We start from the raw sequence: 18721 nt of genomic DNA on the forward strand, positions 1-18721 counted from the left end.
GGATCCGAAATATCTGTTCTCAGATTCCAGAGAAATAAGGCTAGCAAAGAGATCCACGAAATACAGATGTAACTCTGTGAGATGAATTAACAGAACACTAAGCAGTTTCTCAGAAAGCTTCTTTCCAGATTTCATCTGAGGATATTTCCTTTTTCACCGTAGCCCTCTATGGGCTTCCATATATCACTTTGTCAATTCCACAAGAACTGTCTTAGCGAAAGGCTTCTTGAGGGGAAAGCTGTAACTCTGTTAGATGATTTCACAATACACAAAGAAGTTTCTCAGAAAGCTTCTTTCTCTTTGTTATCGGAGGATATTTCCTTTCGCCCTATAGTGTTCTAAGAGATCCGAAATATCTGTTCTCAGATTCCTCAGAAATAAGGCTAGCAAAGAGATCCACGAAATACGGATGTAACTCTGTGAGATGAATTAACAGAACACTAAGCAGTTTCTCAGAAAGCTTCTTTCCAGATTTCCTCTGAGGATATTTCCTTTTCACCATAGCCCTCTATGGGCTTCCAAATATCTCTTTGCCAATTCCACAAGAACTGTCTTAGCGAAAGGCTTCTTGAGGGTAAAGCTGTAACTCTGTGAGATGATTTCAAAGAACACAAAGAAGTTTGTCAGAGAGATTCTTTCTCTTTGTTATCGGAGGATATTTCCTTTGGCCCTATAGTGTTCTAAGGGATCCGAAATATCTGTTCTCAGATTCCACAAAATAAAGCTAGCAAAGAGATCCACGAAATACAGATGTAACTCTGTGAAATGAATTAACAGAACACTAAGAAGTTTCTCAGAAAGCTTCTTTCCAGATTTCATCTGAGGATATTTCCTTTTTCACCATAGCCCTCTATGGGCTTCCAAATATCACTTTGCCAATTCAACAAGAACTGTCTTAGCGAAAGGCTTCTTGAGGGGAAAGGTGTAACTCTGTGAGATGATTTCAAAAACACAAAGAAGTTTGTCACAGAACTTCTTTCTCTTTGTTATCGGAGGAGATTTCCTTTGGCCCTATACTGTTCTAAGGGATCCGAAATGTCTGTTCTCAGATTCCACAGAAATAAAGCTAGCAAAGCGCGAAATACAGATGTAACTCTATGAGATGAATTAACAGAACACTAAGGAGTTTCTCAGAAAGCTTCTTTCCAGATTTCGTCTGAGGATATGTCCTTTTTCACCGTAGCCCTCTATGGGCTTCCAAATATCACTTTGCCAATTCCATAAAAAGTGTCTTAGAGATAGGCTTCTTAAGGGAAAACTGTAACTCTCTGAGACGATTTCACAGAACACAAAGAAGTTTCTCAGAAAGCTTCTTTCTCTTTGTTATCCGAGGATATTTCCTTTGGCCCTATAGTGTTCTAAGGGATCCGAAATATCTGTTCTCAGATTCCACAGAAATAAGGCTAGCAAAGAGATCCAGGAAATACAGATGTAACTCTGTGAGATGAATTAACAGAACACTAAGCAGTTTCTCAGAAAGCTGCTTTCCAGATTTCATCTGAGGATATTTCCTTTTTCACCATAGCCCTCTATGGGCTTCCAATTATCACTTTGCCAATTCCACAAAAACTGTCTTAGTGAAAGGCTTCTTGAGGGGAAAGCTGTAACTCTTTGAGATGATTTCACAGATCACAAAGAAGTTTCTCAGAAAGCTTCTTTCTCTTTGTTATTGAAGAATATTTCCTTTGGCCCTATAGTGTTCTAAGGGATCCGAAATAGCTATTCTCAGATTCCACAAAAATAAGGCTAGCAAAGAGATCCTCGAAACACAGATGTAACTCTGTGAGATGACTTAACAAAACACTAAGCAGTTTCTCAGAAAGCCTCTTTCCAGATTTCATATGAGGATATTTCCTTTTTCACCATAGCCCTCTATGGGCTTCCAAATATCACTTTGCCAATTACACAGGAACTGACTTAGCGAAAGGCTTCTGGAGTGGAAAGCTGTAACTCTGTGAGGTGATTTCACAGAACACAAAGAAGTTTCTCACAAAGCTTCTTTCTCTTTGTTATGGGAGGCTATTTGTTTTGGCCATATAGTGTTCTAAGGGATCCGAAATATCTGTTCTCAGATTCCAAGGAAATAAGGCTAGCAAAGAGATCCTCGAAATACTGATGTAACTCTGTGAGATGAATTAACAGAACACTAAGCAGTTTCTCAGAAAGCTTCTTTCCAGATTTCATCTGAGGATATTTCCTTTTTCACCATAGCCCTCTATGGGCTTCCAAATATCACTTTGCCATTTCTACAAGAACTGTCTTAGCGAAAGGCTTCTTGAGGGGAAAGCTATAACTCTGTGAGGTGATTTCAAAGAACACAAAGAATTGTCTCAGAAAGCTTCTTTCTCTTTGTTATCGGAGGATATTTCCTTTGGCCCTATAGTGTTCTAAGGGATCCGAAATATCTCTTCGCAGATTCCACAGAAATAAAGCTAGCAAGGAGATCCACGAAATACAGATGTAACTCTGTGAGATGAATTAACAGAACACTAAGAAGTTTCTCAGAAAACTTCTTTCCAGATTTCATCTGAGGATATTTCCTTTTTCACCATAGCCCTCTAAGGGCTTCCAAATATCACTTTGCCAATTCCACAAGAACTGTCTTAGCGAAAGGCTTCTTGAGGGGAAAGGTGTAACTCTGTGAGATGATTTCAAAAAACACAAAGAAGTTTGTCACAGAGCTTCTTTCTCTTTGTTATCGGAGGATATTTCCTTTGGCCTTATAGTGTTCTAAGGGATCCGAAATATCCCTTCTCAGATTCCACAGAAATAAAGCTAGCAAAGAGATCCACGAAATACAGATGTAACTCTGTGCGATGAATTAACAGAACACTAAGCAGTTTCTCTGAAAGCTTCTTTCCAGATTTCGTCTGAGGATATGTCCTTTTTCACCATAGCCCTCTATGGGCTTCCAAATATCACTTTGCCAATTCCATAACAACTGTCTTAGAGAAAGGCTTCTTGAGGGAGAAATCTGTAACTCTCTGAGATGATTTCACAGAACACAAAAAAGTTTCTCAGAAAGCTTCTTTCTCTTTGTTATCCGAGGATATTTCCTTTGGCCCTATAGTGTTCTAAGGGATCCGAAATATCTGTTCTCAGATTCCACAGAAATAACGCTAGCAAAGAGATCCAGGAAATACGGATGTAACTCTATGAGATGAATTAACAGAACACTAAGCAGTTTCTCAGAAAGCTTCTTTCCAGATTTCGTCTGAGGATATTTCCTTTTTCACCATAGCCCTCTATGGGCTTCCAAATATCACTTTGCCAATTCCATAACAACTGTCTTAGAGAAAGGCTTCTTGAGGGGAAAACTGTAACTCTCTGAGATGATTTCACAGAACACCAAGAAGTTTCTCAGAAAGCTTCTTTCTCTTTGTTATCCGAGGATATTTCCTTTGGCCCTATAGTGTTCTAAGGGATCCGAAATATCTGTTCTCAGATTCCACAGAAATAAAGCTAGCAAAGGGATCCACGAAATACAGATGTAACTCTGTGAAATGAATTAACAGAACACTAAGAAGTTTCTCAGAAAGCTTCTTTCCAGATTTCATCTGAGTATATTTCCTTTTTCACCATAGCCCTCTATGGGCTTCCAAATATCACTTTGCCAATTCCACAAGAACTGTCTTAGCGAAAGGCTTCTTGAGGGGAAAGGTGTAACTCTGTGAGATGATTTCAAAAACACAAAGAAGTTTGTCACAGAGCTTCTTTCTCTTTGTTATCGGAGGAGATTTCCTTTGACCCTATACTGTTCTAAGGGATCCGAAATGTCTGTTCTCAGATTCCACAGAAATAAAGCTAGCAAAGAGATCCGAGAAATACAGATGTAACTCTATGAGATGAATTAACAGAACACTAAGCAGTTTCTCAGAAAGCTTCTTTCCAGATTTCATCCGAAGATATTTCCTTTTTCACCATAGCCCTCTATGGGCTTCCAAATATCACTTTGCCAATTCCACAAGAACTGTCTTAGCGAAAGGCTTCTTGAAGGGAAAGCTGCAAGTCAGTGTGATGATTTCAAAGAACACAAAGAAGTTTCTCAGAAAGCTTCTTTCTCTTTGTTATCGGAGGATATTTCCTTTGGCCCTATAGTGTTCTAAGGCATCCGAAATATCTGTTCTCAGATTCCACAGAAATAAGGCTAGCAAAGAGATCCAGGAAATACAGATGTAACTCTATGAGATGAATTAACAGAACACTAAGCAGTTTCTCAGAAAGCTTCTTTGCAGATTTCATCTGAGGATATTTCCTTTTTCACCATAGCCCTCTATGGGCTTCCAAATATCACTTTGCCAATTCCACAAGAACTGTCTTAGCGAAAGTCTTCTTGAGTGGAAAGCTGTAACTCTGTGAGATGATTTCACAGAACACAAAAAAGTTTCTCAGAAAGCTTCTTTCTCTTTGTAATTGGTGGATATTTCCTTTGGCTCTATAGTGTTCTAAGAGATCCTAAATATCTGTTCTCAGATTCCACAGAAATAAGGCTAGCAAAGAGATCCACGAAATACAGATGTAACTCTGTGAGATGAATTAACAGAACACTAAGCAGTTTCTCTGAAAGCTTCTTTTCAGATTTCGTCTGAGGATATTTCCTTTTTCACCGTAGCCCTCTATGGGCTTCCTAATATCACTTTGCCAATTCCACAAGAACTGTCTTAGCGAAAGGCTTCTTGGGGGGAAAGCTGTAACTCTGTGAGATGATGTCACAGATTACAAAGAAGTTTCTCAGAAAGCTTCTTTCTCTTTGTTATCGGAGGATATTTCCTTTGGCCCTATAGTGTTCTAAGAGATCCGAAATATCTGTTCTCAGATTCCACAGAAATAAGGCTAGCAAGGAGATCCACGAAATACAGATGTAACTCTGTGAGATGAATTAACAGAACACTAAGCAGTTTCTCAGAAAGCTTCTTTCCAGATTTCCTCTGAGGATATTTCCTTTTTCACCATAGCCCACTATGGGCTTCCAAATATCTCTTTGCCAATTCAACAAGAATTGTCTTAGTGAAAGGATTCTTGAGGGGAAAGGTGTAACTCTGTGAGATGATTTCAAAAAACACAAAGAAGTTTGTCACAGAGCTCCTTTCTCTTTGTTATCGGACTATATTTCCTTTGGCCCCATAGAGTTCTAAGGGATCCAAAATGTCTGTTCTCAGATTCCACAGAAATAAAGCTAGCAAAGAGATCCACGAAACACAGATGTAACTCTGTGAGATGAATTAACAGAACACTAAGCAGTTTCTCAGAAAGCTTCTTTCCAGATTTCGTCTGAGGATATGTCCTTTTTCACCATAGCCCACTATGGGCTTCCAAATATCACTTTGCCAATTCCATAACAACAGTCTTAGAGAAAGGCTTCTTGAGGGGGAAATCTGTTACTCTCTGAGATGATTTCACAGAACACAAAAAAGTTTCTCAGAAAGCTTCTTTCTCTTTGTTATCCGAGGATATTTCCTTTGGCCCTATAGTGTTCTAAGGGATCCGAAATATCTGTTCTCAGATTCCACAGAAATAAGGCTAGCAAAGAGATCCAGGAAATACAGATGTAACTCTATGAGATGAATTAACAGAACACTAAGCAGTTTCTCAGAAAGCTTCTTTCCAGATTTCGTCTGAGGATATTTCCTTTTTCACCATAGCCCTCTATGGGCTTCCAAATATCACTTTGCCAATTCCATAACAACTGTCTTAGAGAAAGGCTTCTTTTGGGGAAAGCTGTAACTCTGTGAGATGATTTCACAGAACACAAAGAAGTTTCTCAGAAAGCTTCTTTCTCTTTGTTATCGGAGGATATTTCCTTTGGCCCTATAGTGTTCTAAGGGATCGGAAATATCTCTTCTCAGATTCCACAGAAATAAAGCTAGCAAAGAGATCAACGAAATACAGATGTAACTCTGTGAGATGAATTAACAGAACACTAAGCAGTTTCTCAGAAAGCTTCTTTCCAGATTTCATCTGAAGATATTTCCTTTTTCACCATAGCCCTCTAAGGGCTTCCAAATATCACTTTGCCAATTCCACAAGAACTGTCTTAGCGAAAGGCTTCTTGAAGGGAAAGCTGCAACTCTGTGTGATGATTTCAAAGAACACAAAGAAGTTTCTCAGAAAGCTTCTTTCTCTTTGTTATCGGAGAATATTTCCTTTGGCCCTATAGTGTTCTAAGTGATCCGAAATATCTGTTCTCAGATTCCACAGAAATAAGGCTAGCAAAGAGATCCAGGAAATACAGATGTAACTCTCTGAGATGAATTAACAGAACACTAAGCAGTTTCTCAGAAAGCTTCTTTGCAGATTTCATCTGAGGATATTTCCTTTTTCACCATAGCCCTCTATGGGCTTCCAAATATCACTTTGCCAATTCCACAAGAACTGTCTTAGCGAAAGGCTTCTTGAGGGGAAAGCTGTAACTCTGTGAGATGATTTCACAGAACACAAAAAAGTTTCTCAGAAAGCTTCTTTCTCTTTGTAATTGGTGGATATTTCCTTTGGCCCTATAGTGTTCTAAGAGATCCTAAATATCTGTTCTCAGATTCCACCGAAATAAGGCTAGCAAAGAGATCCACGAAATACAGATGTAACTCTGTGAGATGAATTAACAGAACACTAAGCAGTTTCTCAGAAAGCTTCTTTCCAATTTTCGCCTGAGGATATTTCCTTTTTCACCCTAGCCCTCTATGGGCTTCCTAATATCACTTTGCCAATTCCACAAGAACTGTCTTAGCGAAAGGCTTCTTGGGGGGAAAGCTGTAACTCTGTGAGATGATGTCACAGATTACAAAGAAGTTTCTCAGAAAGCTTCTTTCTCTTTGTTATCGGAGGATATTTCCTTTGGCCCTATAGTGTTCTAAGAGATCCGAAATATCTGTTCTCAGATTCCACAGAAATAAGGCTAGCAAAGAGATCCACGAAATACAGATGTAACTCTGTGAGAAGAATTAACAGAACACTAAGCAGTTTCTCAGAAAGCTTCTTTCCAGATTTCCTCTGAGGATAATTCCTTTTTCACCATAGCCCACTATGGGCTTCCAAATATCTCTTTGCCAATTCAACAAGAATTGTCTTAGTGAAAGGATTCTTGAGTGGAAAGGTGTAACTCTGTGAGATGATTTCAAAAAACACAAAGAAGTTTGTCACAGAGCCCTTTCTCTTTGTTATCGGAGGATATTTCCTTTGGCCCCATAGTGTTCTAAGGGATCCATAATGTCTGTTCTCAGATTCCACAGAAATAAAGCTAGCAAAGAGATCCACGAAATACAGATGTAACTCTGTGAGATGAATTAACAGAACACTAAGCAGTTTCTCAGAAAGCTTCTTTCCAGATTTCGTCTGAGGATATGTCCTTTTTCACCATAGCCCTCTATGGGCTTCCAAATATCACTTTGCCAATTCCATAACAACTGTCTTAGGGAAAGGCTTCTTGAGTGGAAAGCTGTACCTCTGTGAGATGATTTCACAGAACCCAAAAAAGTTTCTCAGAAAGCTTCTTTCTCCTTGTAATCGGAGGATATTTCCTTTGGCCCTATACTTTTCTAAGGGATCCGAAATATCTGTTCTCAGATTCCAGAGAAATAAGGCTAGCAAAGATATCCACGAAATACAGATGTAACTCTGTGAGATGAATTAACAGAACACTAAGCAGTTTCTCAGAAAGCTTCTTTCCAGATTTCATCTGAGGATATTTCCGTTTTCACCATAGCCCTCTATGGGTTTCCATATATCACTTTGTCAATTCCACAAGAACTGTCTTAGCGAAAGGCTTCTTGAGGGGAAAGCTGTAACTCTGTTAGATGATTTCACAATACACAAAGAAGTTTCTCAGAAAGCTTCTTTCTCTTTGTTATCGGAGGATATTTCCTTTCGCCCTATAGTGTTCTAAGAGATGCGAAATATCTGTTCTCAGATTCCTCAGAAATAAGGCTAGCAAAGAGATCCACGAAATACGGATGTAACTCTGTGAGATGAATTAACAGAACACTAAGCAGTTTCTCAGAAAGCTTCTTTCCAGATTTCCTCTGAGGATATTTCCTTTTTCACCATAGCCCTCTATGGGCTTCCAAATATCTCTTTTCCAATTCCGCAAGAACTGTCTTAGCGAAAGGCTTCTTGAGGGGAAAGCTGTAACTCTCTGAGATGATTTCAAAGAACACAAAGAAGTTTGTCACAGAGCTTCTTTCTCTTTGTTATCGGAGGATATTTCCTTTGGCCCTGTAGTGTTCTAAGGGATCCGAAATGTCTGTTCTCAGATTCCACAGAAATAAAGCGAGCAGAGAGATCCGCGAAATACAGATGTAACTCTGTGAGATGAATTAACAGAACACTAAGCAGTTTCTCAGAAACCTTCTTTCCAGATTTCGTCTGAGGATATGTCCTTTTTCACCATAGCCCTCTATGGGCTTCCAAATATCACTTTGCCAATTCCATAAAAACTGTCTTAGAGAAAGGCTTCTTGAAGGGAAAAGTGTAACTCTCTGAGATGATTTCACAGAACACAAAGAAGTTTCTCAGAAAGCTTCTTTCTCTTTGTTATCCGAGGATATTTCCTTTGGCCCTATAGTGTTCTAAGAGATCCGAAATATCTGTTCTCAGATTCCACAGAAATAAGGCTAGCAAAGAGATCCTCGAAATACAGATGTAACTCTATGAGATGAATTAACAGAACACTAAGCAGTTTCTCAGAAAGCTTCTTTCAAGATTTCATCTGAGGATATTTCCTTTTTCACCATAGCCCTCTATGGGCTTCCAAATATCACTTTGCCAATTCCACAAGAACTGTCTTAGAGAAAGGCTTCTTGAGGGGAAAGCTGTAACTCTGTGAGATGATTTCACAGAACACAAAAAAGTTTCTCAGAAAGCTTCTTTCTCTTTGTAATTGGTGGATATTTCCTTTGGCCCTATAGTGTTCTAAGAGATCCTAAATATCTGTTCTCAGATTCCACAGAAATAAGGCTAGCAAAGAGATCCACGAAATACAGATGTAACTCTGTGAGATGAATGAACAGAACACTAAGCAGTTTCTCAGAAAGCTTCTTTCCAATTTTCGTCTGAGGATATTTCCTTTTTCACCATAGCCCTCTATGGGCTTCCTAATATCACTTTGCCAATTCCACAAGAACTGTCTTAGCGAAAGGCTTCTTGGGGGGAAAGCTGTAACTCTGTGAGAGGATGTCACAGATTACAAAGAAGTTTCTCAGAAAGCTTCTTTCTCTTTGTTATCGGAGGATATTTCCTTTGGCCCTATAGTGTTCTAAGAGATCCGAAATATCTGTTCTCAGATTCCACAGAAATAAGGCTAGCAAAGAGATCCACGAAATACAGATGTAACTCTGTGAGATGAATTAACAGAACACTAAGCAGTTTCTCAGAAAGCTTCTTTCCAGATTTCCTCTGAGGATAATTCCTTTTTCACCATAGCCCACTATGGGCTTCCAAATATCTCTTTGCCAATTCAACAAGAATTGTCTTAGTGAAAGGATTCTTGAGGGGAAAGGTGTAACTCTGTGAGATGATTTCAAAAAACACAAAGAAGTTTGTCACAGAGCTCCTTTCTCTTTGTTATCGGAGGATATTTCCTTTGGCCCCATAGTGTTCTAAGGGATCCAAAATGTCTGTTCTCAGATTCCACAGAAATAAAGCTAGCAAAGAGATCCACGAAATACAGATGTAACTCTGTGAGATGAATTAACAGAACACTAAGCAGTTTCTCAGAAAGCTACTTTCCAGATTTCGTCTGAGGATATGTCCTTTTTCACCATAGCCCTCTATGGGCTTCCAAATATCACTTTGCCAATTCCACAAGAACTGTCTTAGCGAAAGGCTTCTTGAAGGCAAAGTTGCAACTCTGTGTGATGATTTCAAAGAACACAAAGAAGTTTCTCAGAAAGCTTCTTTCTCTTTGTTATCGGAGGATATTTCCTTTGGCCCTATAGTGTTCTAAGGGATCCGAAATATCTGTTCTCAGATTCCACAGAAATAAGGCTAGCAAAGAGATCCAGGAAATAAAGATGTAACTCTATGAGATGAATTAACAGAACACTAAGCAGTTTCTCAGAAAGCTTCTTTCCAGGTTTCGTCTGAGGATATTTCCTTTTTCACCATAGCCCTCTATGGGCTTCCAAATATCACTTTGCCAATTCCACAAGAACTGTCTTAGCGAAAGGCTTCTTGAGTGGAAAGCTGTACCTCTGTGAGATGATTTCACAGAACCCAAAAAAGTTTCTAAGAAAGCTTCTTTCTCTTTGTAATCGGAGGATATTTCCTTTGGCCCTATAGTCTTCTAAGGGATCCGAAATATCTGTTCTCAGATTCCAGAGAAATAAGGCTAGCAAAGATATCCACGGAATACAGATGTAACTCTGTGAGATGAATTAACAGAACACTAAGCAGTTTCTCAGAAAGCTTCTTTCCAGATTTCATCTGAGGATATTTCCTTTTTCACCATAGCCCTCTATGGGCTCCAAATATCAATTTGCCAATTCCACAAGAACTGTCTTAGCGAAATGCTTCTTGAGGGGAAAGCTGTAACTCTGTGAGATGATTTCAAAGAACACAAAGAAGTTTGTCAGAGAGCTTCTTTCTCTTTGTTATCGGAGGATATTTCCTTTGGCCCTATAGTGTTCTAAGGGATCCGAAATATCTGTTCTCAGATTCCACAGAAATAAAGCTAGCAAAGAGATCCACGAAATACAGATGTAACTCTGTGAGACGAATTAACAGAACACTAAGCAGTTTCTCAGAAAGCTTCTTTCCAATTTTCGTCTGAGGATATTTCCTTTTTCACCCTAGCCCTCTATGGGCTTCCTAATATCACTTTGCCAATTCCACAAGAACTGTCTTAGCGAAAGGCTTCTTGGGGGGAAAGCTGTAACTCTGTGAGATGATGTCACAGATTACAAAGAAGTTTCTCAGAAAGCTTCTTTCTCTTTGTTATCGGAGGATATTTCCTTTGGCCCTATAGTGTTCTAAGAGATCCGAAATATCTGTTCTCAGATTCCACAGAAATAAGGCTAGCAAAGAGATCCACGAAATACAGATGTAACTCTGTGAGAAGAATTAACAGAACACTAAGCAGTTTCTCAGAAAGCTTCTTTCCAGATTTCCTCTTAGGATAATTCCTTTTTCACCATAGCCCACTATGGGCTTCCAAATATCTCTTTGCCAATTCAACAAGAATTGTCTTAGTGAAAGGATTCTTGAGTGGAAAGGTGTAACTCTGTGAGATGATTTCAAAAAACACAAAGAAGTTTGTCACAGAGCCCTTTCTCTTTGTTATCGGAGGATATTTCCTTTGGCCCCATAGTGTTCTAAGGGATCCATAATGTCTGTTCTCAGATTCCACAGAAATAAAGCTAGCAAAGAGATCCACGAAATACAGATGTAACTCTGTGAGATGAATTAACAGAACACTAAGCAGTTTCTCAGAAAGCTTCTTTCCAGATTTCGTCTGAGGATATGTCCTTTTTCACCATAGCCCTCTATGGGCTTCCAAATATCACTTTGCCAATTCCATAACAACTGTCTTAGGGAAAGGCTTCTTGAGGGGAAAACTGTAACTGTCTGAGATGATTTCACAGAACACAAAGAAGTTTCTCAGAAAGCTTCTTTCTCTTTGTTATCGGAGGATATTTCCTTTGGCCCTATAGTGTTCTAAGGGATCCGAAATATCTGTTCTCAGATTCCACAGAAATAAGGCAAGCAAAGAGATCCTGGAAATACAGATGTAACTCTATGAGATGAATTAACAGAACACAAAGCAGTTTCTCAGAAAGCTTCTTTCCAGATTTCATCTGAGGATATTTCCTTTTTCACCATAGCCCTCTATGGGCTTCCAAATATCACTTTGCCAATTCCACAAGAACTGTCTTAGCGAAAGGCTTCTTGAAGGCAAAGCTGCAACTCCGTGTGATGATTTCAAAGAACACAAAGAAGTTTCTCAGAAAGCTTCTTTCTCTTTGTTATCGGAGGATATTTCCTTTGGCCCTATAGTGTTCTAAGGGATCCGAAATATCTGTTCTCAGATTCCACAGAAATAAGGCTAGCAAAGAGATCCAGGAAATACGGATGTAACTCTATGAGATGAATTAACAGAACACTAAGCAGTTTCTCAGAAAGCTTCTTTCCAGATTTCGAATGAGGATATTTCCTTTTTCACCATAGCCCTCTATGGGCTTCCAAATATCACTTTGCCAATTCCACAAGAACTGTCTTAGCGAAAGGCTTCTTGAGGGGAAAGCTGTACCTCTGTGAGATGATTTCACAGAACCCAAAAAAGTTTCTCAGAAAGCTTCTTTCTCTTTGTAATCGGAGGATATTTCCTTTGGCCCTATACTTTTCTAAGGGATCCGAAATATCTGTTCTCAGATTCCAGAGAAATAAGGCTAGCAAAGATATCCACGAAATACAGATGTAACTCTGTGAGATGAATTAACAGAACACTAAGCAGTTTCTCAGAAAGCTTCTTTCCAGATTTCATCTGAGGATATTTCCGTTTTCACCATAGCCCTCTATGGGCTTCCATATATCACTTTGTCAATTCCACAAGAACTGTCTTAGCGAAAGGCTTCTTGAGGGGAAAGCTGTAACTCTGTTAGATGATTTCACAATACACAAAGAAGTTTCTCAGAAAGCTTCTTTCTCTTTGTTATCGGAGGATATTTCCTTTCGCCCTATAGTGTTCTAAGAGATCCGAAATGTCTGTTCTCAGATTCCACAGAAATAAGGCTAGCAAAGAGATCCACGAAATACAGATGTAACTCTGTGAGATGAATTAACAGAACACTAAGCAGTTTCTCAGAAAGCTTCTTTCCAGATTTCCTCTGAGGATAATTCCTTTTTCACCATAGCCCACTATGGGCTTCCAAATATCTCTTTGCCAATTCAACAAAAATTGTCTTAGTGAAAGGATTCTTGAGGGGAAAGGTGTAACTCTGTGAGATGATTTCAAAAAACACAAAGAAGTTTGTCACAGAGCTCCTTTCTCTTTGTTATCGGAGGATATTTCCTTTGGCCCTATAGTGTTCTAAGGGATCCGAAATATTTGTTCTCAGATTCCACAGAAATAAGGCTAGCAAAGAGATCCAGGAAATACAGATGTAACTCTATGAGATGAATTAACAGAACACTAAGCAGTTTCTCAGAAAGCTTCTTTCCAGATTTCGTCTGAGGATATTTCCTTTTTCACCATAGCCCTCTATGGGCTTCCAAATATCACTTTGACAATTGCACAAGAACTGTCTTGCGAAAGGCTTCTTGAAGGGAAAGCTGCAACTCTGTGTGATGATTTCAAAGAACACAAAGAAGTTTCTCAGAAAGATTCTTTCTCTTTGTTATCGGAGGATATTTCCTTTGGCCCTGTAGTGTTCTAAGGGATCCGAAATATCTGTTCTCAGAATCCACAGAAATTAGTCTAGCATAGAGATCCAGGAAATACAGATGTAACTCTATGAGATGAATTAACAGAACACTAAGCAGTTTCTCAGAAAGCTTCTTTCCTGATTTCGTCTGAGGATATTTCCTTTTTCACCATAGCCCTCTATGGGCTTCCAAATATCAATTTGCCAATTCACAAGAACTGTCTTAGCGAAATGCTTCTTGAGGGGAAAGCTGTAACTCTGTGAGATGATTTCACAGATACCAAAGAAGTTTCTCAGAAAGCTTCTTTCTCTTTGTAATTGGTGGATATTTCCTTTGGCCCTATAGTGTTCTAAGAGATCCTAAATATCTGTTCTCAGATTCCACAGAAATAAGGCTAGCAAAGAGATCCACGAAATACAGATGTAACTCTGTGAGATGAATTAACAGAACACTAAGCAGTTTCTCAGAAAGCTTCTTTCCAGATTTCATCTGAGAATATTTCCTTTCTCACCATAGCCCTCTACGGGCTTACAAATATCACTTTGCCAATTCCACAGGAACTGTCTTAGCAAAAGGCTTCTTGAGGGGAAAGCTGTAACTCTATGAGATGATTTCACAGAACACAAAGAAGTTTCTCAGAAAGCTTCTTTCTCTTTGTTATCGGAGGATATTTCCTTTGGCCCTATAGTCTCCAAGGGGATCCGAAATATCACTTCTCAGATTCCACAGAAATAAGGCTAGCAAAGATAGCGAAAGTCTGCTTGAGGGGAAAGCTGTAACTCTGTGAGATGATTTCACAGAACTCAAAGAAGTTTCTCAGAAAGCTTCTTTCCCTTTGTAATCCGAGGATATTTCCTTTGGCCCTGTAGTCTCCAAAGGGATCCGAAATATCTGTTCTCAGATTCCACAGAAATAAGGCTAGCAAAGAGATCCACGAAATACAGATGTAACTCTGTGAGATGAATTATCAGAACACTAAGCAGTTTCTCAGAAAGCTTCTTTCCAGATTTCATCTGAGGATATTTCCTTTTTCACCATAGCCCTCTATGGGCTTCCAAATATAACTTTGCCAATTCCACAAGAACTGTCTTAGCGAAAGGCTTCTTGAGGGGAAAGCTCTAACTCGGTGAGATGATTTCACAGATCACAAAGAAGTTTCTCAGAAAGCTTCTGTCTCTTTCTTATCGGAGGATATTTCCTTTGGAACTATAGTCTCCAAAGGGAACCGAAATATCTGTTCTCAGATTCCACAGAAATAAGGCTAGCAAAGATATCCACGAAATACAGATGTAACTCTGTGAGATGAATTAACAGAACACTAAGCAGTTTCTCAGAAAGCTTCTTTCCAGATTTCATCTGAGGATATTTCCTTTTTCACCATAGCCCTCTATGGGCTCCCAATATCAATTTGCCAATTCCACAAGAACTGTCTTAGCGAAATGCTTCTGGAGGGGAAAGCTGTAACTCTGTGAGATGATTTCAAAGAACACAAAGAAGTTTGTCAGAGAGCTTCTTTCTCTTTGTTATCGGAGGATATTTCCTTTGGCCCTATAGTGTTCTAAGAGATCCGAAATATCTGTTCTCAGATTCCACAGAAATAAAGCTAGCAAAGAGATCCACGAAATACAGATGTAACTCTGTGAGACGAATTAACAGAACACTAAGCAGTTTCTCAGAAAGCTTCTTTCCAGATTTCATCAGAGGATATTTCCTCTTTCACCATAGCCCTCTATGGGCTTCCAAATATCACTTTGCCAATTGCACAAGAACTGTCTTGCGAAAGGCTTCTTGAAGGGAAAGTGGCAACTCTGTGTGATGATTTCAAAGAACACAAAGGAGTTTCTCAGAAAGATTCTTTCTCTTTGTTATCGGAGGATATTTCCTTTGGCCCTGTAGTGTTCTAAGGGATCCGAAATATCTGTTCTAAGAATCCACAGAAATTAGTCTAGCATAGAGATCCAGGAAATACAGATGTAACTCTATGAGATGAATTAACAGAACACTAAGCAGTTTCTCAGAAAGCTTCTTTCCTGATTTCGTCTGAGGATATTACCTTTTTCACCATAGCCCTCTATGGGCTTCCAAATATCAATTTGCCAATTCCACAAGAACTGTCTTAGCGAAATGCTTCTTGAGGGGAAAGCTGTAACTCTGTGAGATGATTTCACAGATACCAAAGAAGTTTCTCAGAAAGCTTCTTTCTCTTTGTATTTGGTGGATATTTCCTTTGGCCCTATAGTGTTCAAAGAGATCCTAAATATCTGTTCTCAGATTCCACAGAAATAAGGCTAGCAAAGAGATCCACGAAATACAGATGTAACTCTGTGAGATGAATTAACAGAACACTAAGCAGTTTCTCAGAAAGCTTCTTTCCAGATTTCATCTGAGGATATTTCCTTTTTCACCATAGCCGTCTATGGGCTTCCAAATATCACTTTGTCAATTCCACAAGAACTGTCTTAGCGAAAGGCTTCTTGAGTGGAAAGCTGTAACTCTGTTAGATGATTTCACAATACACAAAGAAGTTTCTCAGAAAGCTTCTTTCTCTTTGTTATCGGAGGATATTTCCTTTCGCCCTATAGTGTTCTAAGAGATCAGAAATATCTGTTCTCAGATTCCTCAGAAATAAGGCTAGCAAAGAGATCCACGAAATACAGATGTAACTCTGTGAGATGAATTAACAGAACACTAAGCAGTTTCTCAGAAAGCTTCTTTCCAGATTTCGTCTGAGGATATTTCCTTTTTCAACATAGCCCTCTATGGGCTTCCTAATATCACTTTGCCAATTCCACAAGAACTGTCTTAGCGAAAGGCTTCTTGAGGGGAAAGCTGTAACTCTGTGAGATGATGTCACAGATTACAAAGAAGTTTCTCAGAAAGCTTCTTTCTCTTTGTTATCGGAGAATATTTCCTTTGGCCCTATAGTCTTCTAAGAGATCCGAAATATCTGTTCTCAGATTCCACAGAAATAAGGCTAGCAAAGAGATCCACGAAATACAGATGTAACTCTGTGAGATGAATTAACAGAACACTAAGCAGTTTCTCAGAAAGCTTCTTTCCAGATTTCCTCTGAGGATATTTCCTTTTTCACCATAGCCCTCTATGGGCTTCCAAATATCTCTTTGCCAATTCCACAAGAACTGTCTTAGCGAAAGGCTTCTTGAGGGGAAAGCTGTAACTCTGTGAGATGATTTCAAAGAACACAAAGAAGTTTGTCAGAGAGCTTCTTTCTCTTTGTTATCGGAGGATATTTCCTTTGGCACTATAGTGTTCTAAGGGATCCGAAATATCTGTTCTCAGATTCCACAGAAATAAAGCTAGCAAAGAGATCCACGAAATACAGATGTAACTCCGTTAGATGATTTAACAGAACACTAAGGAGTATCTCAGAAAGCTTCTTTCCAGATTTCATCTGAGGATATTTCCTTTATCACCATAGCCCTTTATGGGCTTCCAAATATCACTTTGCCAATTCCACAAGAACTGTCTTAGCGAAAGACTTCTGGAGTGGAAAGCTGTAACTCTGTGAGATGATTTCACAGAACACAAAGAAGTTTCTCAGAAACCTTCTTTCTCTTTGTAATCAGAGGATATTTCCTTTGGCCCTATTTTCTTCTAAGGGATCCAAAATATCTGTTCTCAGATTCCACAGAAATAAGGCTAGCAAAGAGATCCACGAAATACAGATGTAACTCTGTGAGATGAATTAACAGAACACCAAGAAGTTTCTCAGAAAACTTCCTTCCAGATTACATCTGAGGATATTTCCTTTTTCACCATAGCCCTCTATGGGCTTCCAAATATCACTTTGCCAATTCCACAAGAACTGTCTTAGCGAAAGGCTTCTTGAGGGGAATGCTGTAACCCTGTGAGATGATTTCAAAGAACACAAAGAAGTTTCTCAGAAAGCTTCTTTCTCTTTGTTATCGTAGGATATTTCCTTTGGCCCTATAGTGTTCTAAGGGATCCGAAATATCTCTTCTCAGATTCCACAGAAATAAAGCTAGCAAAGAGATCCACGAAATACAGATGTAACTCTGTGAGATGAATTAACAGAACACTAAGCAGTTTCTCAGAAAGCTTCTTTCCAGATTTCATCTGAGGATATTTCCTTTTTCACCATAGCCCTCTATGGGCTTCCAAATATCACTTTGCCAATTCCACAAGAACTGTCTTAGAGAAAGGCTTCTTGAGGGGAAAACTGTAACTCTCTGAAATGATTTCACAGAACACAAAGAAGTTTCTCAGAAAGCTGCTTTCTCTTTGTTATACGAGGATATTTCCTTTGGCCCTATAGTGTTCTAAGGGATCCGAAATATCTGTTCTCAGATTCCACAGAAATAAGGCTAGCAAAGAGATCCAGGAAATACAGATGTAACTCTATGAGATGAATTAATAGAACACTAAGCAGCTTCTCAGAAAGCTTCTTTCCAGATTTCATCTGAGGATATTTCCTTTTTCACCATAGCCCTCTATGGGCTTCCAAATATCACTTTGCCAATTCCACTAGAACTGTCTTAGCGAAAGGCTTCTTGAGGGGAAAGCTGTAACTCTGTTAGATGATTTCAAAGAACACAAAGAAGTTTCTCAGAAAGATTCTTTCTCTTTGTTATCGGAGGATATTTCCTTTGGCCCTATAGTGTTCTAATTGATCCGAAATATCTGTTCTCAGATTCCACAGAAATAAAGCTAGCAAAGAGATCCAGGAAATACAGATGTAACTCTGTGAGATGAATTAACAGAACACTAAGCAGTTTCTCAGAAAGCTTCTTTCCAGATTTCATCTGAGGATATTTCCTTTTTCACCTTGGCCCTCTATGGGCTTCCAAATATCTCTTTGCCAATTCCACAAGAACTGTATTAGCGAAAGGCTTCTTGAGGGGAAAGCTGTAACTCTGTGAGATGATTTCACAGAACACAAAGAAGTTTCCCACAAAGCTTCCTTCTCTTTGTTATGGGTGGTTATTTGTTTTGGCCTTATAGTGTTCTAAGGGATCCGAAATATCTGTTTTCAGATTCCACAGAAATAAGGCTAGCAAAGAGATCCTCGAAATACTGATGTAACTCTGTGAGATGAATTAACAGAACACTAAGCAGTTTCTCAGAAAGCTTCTTTCCAGATTTCATCTGAGGATACTTCCTTTTTCACCATAGCCCTCTATGGGCTTCCAAATACCTCTTTGCCAATTCCACAAGAACTATCTTAGCGAAAGGCTTCTTGAGGGGAAAGCTGTAACTCTGTGAGATGATTTCAAAGAACACAAAGAAGTTTGTCAGAGAGCTTCTTTCTCTTTGTTATCGGAGGATATTTCCTTTGGCCCCATAGTGTTCTTAGGGATCCGAAATATCTGTTCTCAGATTGCACAAA

The sequence above is a fragment of the Macaca mulatta genome, chromosome 18 (assembly GCF_049350105.2).
Source record: "Macaca mulatta isolate MMU2019108-1 chromosome 18, T2T-MMU8v2.0, whole genome shotgun sequence".
In the NCBI taxonomy this organism is placed as follows: Eukaryota; Metazoa; Chordata; class Mammalia; order Primates; family Cercopithecidae; genus Macaca; species Macaca mulatta.